This window comes from Schistocerca serialis, chromosome 2 (genome assembly GCF_023864345.2).
Source record: "Schistocerca serialis cubense isolate TAMUIC-IGC-003099 chromosome 2, iqSchSeri2.2, whole genome shotgun sequence".
NCBI lineage: Eukaryota > Metazoa > Arthropoda > Insecta > Orthoptera > Acrididae > Schistocerca > Schistocerca serialis.
The window spans coordinates 798,255,702-798,263,096 of NC_064639.1; positions in this window are offsets into that span (position 1 = coordinate 798,255,702).

A 7,395-nucleotide genomic window follows, 5' to 3' on the forward strand; every position below is an offset into this window, starting at 1 on the left:
AATACCATCCTACTAGTCGTAGCGTGGAATGTCAGAAGATTGAACTTGGTAGGAAAGCTAGGAAATCTGGAAACGAAAATTCTAAGACTCAGTATAGATATCGCGGGGGTCAGTGAATTGAAATGGAAAGAAGACAAGGATTTCTGGTCAGGTGACTATAGGGCAATATCAACAGCAGCAGAAAATGATAAAACGGGAATAGGATTCGTTATGAATAGTAAAGTATGGCAGAGAGTGAGTTGTTGCGAACATTTCAGTGACAGGGTTGTTCTCATCAGAATCGACAGTAAATCAACACCGACTAAAGAAAGTATATAAGGATATTGAACGGGTAGTTCAGTACGAAAAGGGATATCTAATAGTCGTGGGGAGTGGAATGCTGTTGCAGGGGAACGGTTGGAAGAAATGGTTAGGGGAGAGTACGGGCTTGGTCGTAGGTATGAGACAGGAGAAAGTCTAATTGAGTTCTGCAATAAATTTCAGCTAGTAATAACGAATACTCTGTTCAAGAATCACAAGAGGAGGAGGTACTTGGAAAAGGCCGGGAGATATGGGAATATTTCAGTTGGGTTACATCACGGTTAGGCAGAGATTCCGGAAGCAGACACTGGATTGGACAGGAGTAGATATACGTTCAGATCACAAGTTAGTAGTGTTAAAGAGAAGGCTGAAGTTTAATAGACTAGTCAGGACGAATCAATACGCAAAGAAGTGGAATAAAGACGTACTAAGGAATGAAGAGATACTATTGGAGTTATATAAGATTATAGATACCGCGATATGGAATAGACCATATCTGAAGAGGAATGGATATCTCTAAAGAAAGGTAACCACAGAAGTTGGTAAGAAAAACATAGGTACAAAAGCTGACCGACGAGTGAAGGAAGTACAAAAACATTGAGGGAAATTCAGGAATACAGAAGTACAAATCGTTTAACAATGAAATAAATGGGAAGTGCAGGGAAGACAAGGCGAAATGGCTACATGAAAAATGTGAAGAAATGGAAAAAGAAATGATTGTCGGAAGGACTGACTCAGCATATAGAAAAGTCAAGAGAGTCTACGCTGAAATTGAAAGCAAATGTGATAACTTTAAGAATGCAATGGGAATTCCACTGATAGATGCAGATGAGAGAGCGGACAGGTTAAAAGACTACCTTGAAGGCCTTAATAAGGGGAAAGACTAGTCTGATGTAATAGAAGGAGAAACATCTCACGCATCCAAGCTGCTGACAAGAATAACGTACAGAAGAATGGAAAACGGAATTGAGGATCTGTTAGATGACGGTCAGTTTGGATTTAGTAAAGGTAAAGGCAAAAGAGAGGCAGTTCTCACGTTGCTTCTGACTAAAGAAAAATCAAGACACCTGCATAGGATTTTTGACCTCGAAAAAGCGTTAGACAATGTCAGTTGGTGCAAAATATTCGAAATTCTGAGGAAAGTAGGCGTAAGCTATCGGGAGAGACGGGTAGTACACAACATGTACAAGAGCGAAGAGAGAAAAACAAGAGTGCTCGGATTAAAAAGGGTGTGAGACAGGGATGTAGTCCTTCTCCCCTATTGTTCGGCCTATCCATCGAAGAACCAATGACGGAAATAAAAGAAAAGGTTCAAGGCTGGAAATAAAACTCAAGGTGAAAGGATGTTAATAATATTATTTGCTGATGACATTACTATCCTCAGTGAAAGTGAAGAAGGACCACCGGATCTGCTGAGTGGAATGAGCACAGAATATGGACTGAGATTAAATGGAAGAACGACGAAAGTAATGAGAAGTAGCAGGAATGAGAACTGCGAGAAACGTAACATCAGGACTGAAGGCCATAAAGTAAATGAAGTAGAGAAATTGTGCTAGCTAGGTAGCAAAACAATCCATGACGGACACAACAAGGAGGATTTCAAAAGCGACTAGTATTGGCAAAAATGGCATTCCTGGCCAAGAGAAGTCTACTAGTATCGAACACAGGTCTTAATTTGAGGAAGAAATTTCTGAGATTTTATGATAGTGAAACACGGACTGTGCGAAAATCAGAACAGAAGAGAATCAAAGCATGCTACAGGCGAATGTAAAAAATCTGGTGCGCTGATAAGGTTAGGAATACATGGCAAACACTGACAAGAAGAAAGGACAGGAAGCTTTAGACGGTAAAAACTATAGAGGAAGACAGAGATTGGAATACACCCTGCTAATAATAAAGGACATAGGTCGCGAGCGAGGTGGCGCAGTGGTTAGCACTTGCATTCGGGAGGACGACGGTTGAAGCCAGCATCCGGCCACCCTGATTTGGGTTTTCCGTGAGTTCGCTGAATCACTACAGGCAAATGCCAAGATGGTTCCTTTGAAAGGGCAAGGCCGATTCCCTTCCTCATCCTTCTCTAATCCGATGGGACAGAAGACCTCTCTGTTTGGTCCCCTTCCTGAAACCAACCAACTCAAATCATTGTTTTCCACTCGTGGTAGATGGCGCGGTAATCGACAAATATCACGTGAGCCTGTTTTTGATTTTAAAACCAACGCATTTGATTCCTTACTTCATTTATGATGTAAATGTAAATCTTTATGTTCTAACTGTTGATATTTATGTTTCAGATTTACTCAGTGTTGCAAATTTGACTGTACGGTACAACATGGTAAGCCACTTCAGTGCCTGGCTAGGAGCTACGTTTCGTGTGATCCAGAAACAACGACGTTAATGTGATAGTTTTCTTTTCCCATCGGGATGCTTGATATGGATAAGTCCCATCGCCTTTCACCATTAGGGTGTTCGATTTCGATGAGTGCCCTTTCATGTCACCATGAGGGTGTTTGATTTCGGTGAGTTACCATGGGCAGATGCTCCTGTCACTATCACTTCGCGGACATTTTACCTTCTTACAATGGGTAGGGCTCGCATTCCACCGGTAGCAGCGTAGCGGCTAGCGCGAGAGTTACGGAGGCTGGGTGCAAACGCACATCGAAATCAGCGTCCATGATGGCGACGTTCGAGGGCGGCCACCAAAATCAAGAATTTCGATGGTCTAGGGATTCATCACAATCAACCTCGTGTCGAACAGAAAACTACAAGTAGCTTATTTGGCGGAAATGTCAATGTCCAGCCATCTTATTTGTACTGTACAATTACTTGCAGTATTCAAGTAACATTTGAACATCGATATCAACTGATAGAACACAAATGTTTACATTACATCGTAAATGAAATGTAGAATCAAATGCGTCGGTTCTTAATTTAAAAAACAGCCACATTTGGTATTTATCAGTTACACCGCCACTTACAACGAATGGGTAACAATGGTTTGAGTAACCCGCACGTGTTTTTTGAATACGCAGCGAAACTGGGGGTGGTTCCAGTTTGAAAATACTAAGTTGGCCCCGCCCACGCAAGTGGGGTGATTAGGAGGTGAACAAATGTAGCATACACAGATGTGCCTTTTACTAAGACTAACTTTTCACCCAGAATACGTTTTTCGTGCGATGCGTTGTTATCGAGACAAATGTCTCAAGTCAAAATAAACATCCAGTATTTACATATATACGCAAATATATATGTTGTCGACAGACTGCGCCCGAAAATGCTGTTTCCATAGAGTCATATTTCGGGTTCTACTTATCACAAAGATAAGGATTGAAGTACAATATTGCAGTGCCTGCGTTATTCTGAATTACGATGCAAAGTTCCCTATACACTATTGGCCATTAAAAATGCTACATCACGAAGATGACGTGCTACAGACGCGAAATTTAACCGACAGGAAGGAGATGCTGTGATATGAAAATGATTAGCTTTTCAGAGCATTCACACAAGGATGGCGCCGGTGGCGACACCTACAACGTGCTGACATGAGAAAAATTTCTCATACACAAACAGCAGTTGACCGGCGTTGCCTGGTGAAACGTTGTTGTGATGCCTCGTGTAAGGAGGACAAATGCGTACCATCACGTTTCCGACTTTGATAAAGGTCGGATTGTAGCCTATCGCGATTGCGGTTTATCGTATCGCGACATTGCTGCTCGCGTTGGTCGAGATCCAATGAATGTTAGCAGAATATGGAATGGGCGGGTTCAGGAGGGTAATACGGAAGGCCGTGCAGGATCCCAACGGCCTCGTATCACTAGCAGTCGAGATGACAGGCATCTTATCCGCATGGCTGTAACGGATCGCGCAGACACGTCTCGATCCCTGAGTCAACAGATGGGGACGTTTGCTAGACAATAACCATCTGCACGAACAGTTCGACGACGTTTGCAGCAGTATGGACTATCAGCTCGGAGACCATGGCTGCGGTTACCCTTGACACTGCATCACAGACAGGAGCATCTGCGATGATGTACTCAACGACGAACCTGGGTGCACGAATGGCAAAACGTCATTTTTTCGGATGAATCCAGGTTCTGTTTACAGCATCATTATGGTCGCATCCGTGTTTGGTGACATCGAGGTGAACGCACATTGGAAGCATGTATTCGTCATCGCGATACTGGTGTATCACCCGGCGTGATGGTATGGGGTGCCATTGGTTACACGTCTCGGTCACCTCTTGTTCGCATTGACAGCACTTGAACAGTGGACGTTACATTTCAGATGTGTTACGACCCGTGGCTCGATCCCTGCGAAACCCTAGATTTCAGCAGGATAATGCACGACCGCGTGTTGCAGGTCCTGTACGGGCCTTTCTGGATACAGAAAATGTTCGACTGCTGCCCTGGCCAGCACATTCACCAGATCTCTCACCAATCGAAAACGTCTGGTCAATGGTGGCCGAGCAACTGGCTCGTCACAATACGCCAGTCATTACTCTTGATGAACTGTGGTATCGTGTTGAAGCTGCATGGGCAGCTGTACCTGTACACGCCATCCAAGCTCTGTCTGACTCAACGCCCAGGTATATCAAGGCTGTTATTACGGCCAGAGGTGGTTGTTCTGGGTACTGATTTCTCAGGATATATGCACCCAAATTGCGTGAAAATGTAATCACATGTCAGTTGTAGTATAATATATTTGTCCAATGAATACCCGTTTATCATCTGCATTTCTTCTTGATGTAGCAATTTTAATGGCAAGTAGTGTGCATATATACGCAAATACCTATGTTGCCGACAGACCGCGCGCGAAAATTCTATTTCCATGGTGTCATATTTCGGGTTCTAATTATCACAAAGATAAGGATTGAAGTACAATACTGCAATTCCTGTGTTATTCTGAATTGCGATATAATTTTCCTTTGGACACGCATACATGTCCATTATACAGCTGATGGTTGTCCATATTCGCAATTGCGACTACATTTAACATAATTCATAACGGGTATAGCCGCCGCAGTGCCTGTTCCGTTTGGCATGCATGCACGTCCAAAGGAAGGTCGCATCGTAATGCAGAGTAACACAGGCACTGCTATATCATATTTATCTATCGACATCGGGCTAACTTCTTTCAAGTAAAATATCTCGCCTGTACAGAACTACACATAACCTACGTACTAGCCGCGCGGAGTGGCCGCGTAGTTTGAGGCGTTTATCATGGGCTGGGCGGCCACTCCTGCCGGAGGTTCGAGTTCTCCCTCGGGCTTGGGTGTATGTGTGTTGTTCTTAGCATAACTTAGTTTAAATAATGTGTAAGTCTAGGGACCGATGACCTATGCAGTTTGGTCCCTCCGGAATTCACACACATTTGAACATTTTGGACGTACGAATACAGGTTTAAACATATGTTTGACGACATACGGAAGTTTGGGTCTGGCCGTGAGTTGCGGCCGGAGAGCCTAGTACTAAGGTCACCGCTCGTAGGAAGCGAGAAATTCACATTCGAGTCCCAGTCCAGCACAAATTTTCAGTGTCGTCATTCAATTATACAGCTGATGGTTGTCCATATTCGCAACTGCGAATGCGTTTAACGTATTTGCTTACCTATCGGAAGAAGTGGACTAATGCAGCTACCCTGCGGTATAAGATCCAAACAGGAGACAAGCTGTCGCTCTTCAACTGGTGCTTAACGGCTCTGCCGATATGCCAAAAGTGTACACAAATGGGCTAAAAAAGGCCTTCAAGTCTTAACATGCCTGATAAGAACTTGAAATGACTTCCAAAAATTATGTCAAAACTGCAAAATGGTTCTACCAACATTTTTACTGTTTTAAAATATGAATCATAAACTGGGTCTTTTCTATGGATTGTGATTGATGAGCAAAATATCCAGAGAAAATGTAAAGCAAACTATTTTGCGCTAGCCTTAGAGTATACGTACATAATTGTTGTTTGTATATGTCAAAGTATATAAATTTGTCGAAGTATACAAATCAACCGTCAAAACTGTAATGTCGTGTAGAATTCATTCTATATAAACAGCACACCCTGGCTGTAGAAGGAAAAAGAAGGGAACCTGCGGAAAAATACTCCAGTCGGAGTACAAATGATTCAAATGGCTCTGAGCACTATGCGACTTAACTGCTGAGGTCATCAGTCGCCTAGAACTTAGAACTAATTAAACCTAACTAACCTAAGGACATCACACACATCCATGCCCGAGGCAGGATTCGAACCTGCTACCGCAGCGGTCACGCGGTTCCAAACTGAAGCGCTAGAACCGCAAGGCCACACCGGCCGGCTCGGAGTACAAGAAAGGCGAATATATCCCTCTTTAAAACACTCTGAGAGAAAAGTGGGGTACCAGCTGCTTCAACCCTCATTCTACCTTCCTCACCATGCATGCAAACATATTCGCGTTTTTTTGTGCTCATAAGGAGTAGCACAGAGGCTGTGAAGGCGTAACTGAGAGGAAACAGCACCAATGGGAGAGAAAGAGAGTGGAGAAAGTGGTGGTGGGAGAGAGAAAGTGGCATGGAAAGAGAGAGAGATGGATGAAGTCAATAGCAGTGGGACACAAAGAGAGAGGAAATGGTGATGGTCGGTGAGAGACAGTAACAGTAAAAGAGAGGTGGCTGGAGACAGAAGTGGTGGTAGCAAAAGAGAGAGGGGACAGTGGAAATGAAAAATACATATGAGTGGAAACCTTACATAGGCTTGAGGTGTCTGGGCCTTCCAAGACCAGCGAGCTTCAACACGTAGGCGCAGGCGAGGGCGCATTTTGCATCGAAATTTTAAACGTGTGGGTATACAGGAAAACCCTCCCATAATTTTTGAGTTACAAAGGTATGATGGAGATAGTGACGGTTGGAAGGAAAGACAGAAGGAGGCAGTATAAGCGACAGAAGACACAGTGGGAGAAAAGAGACCGTGGGAGAGAGACATGGGGGTATCTGCACAGTGGCAGTGAGAGGAGGATGCTCAGTTTGAAGGCTTACCACAAAGAAAGACCGGGTAAGCGGGTGTAGAATGGTCTGTGTTAAAGGAGGGCGAATATGTTCATGTGGCAAAAATATTTTCTGAGGAAGGCAGAATG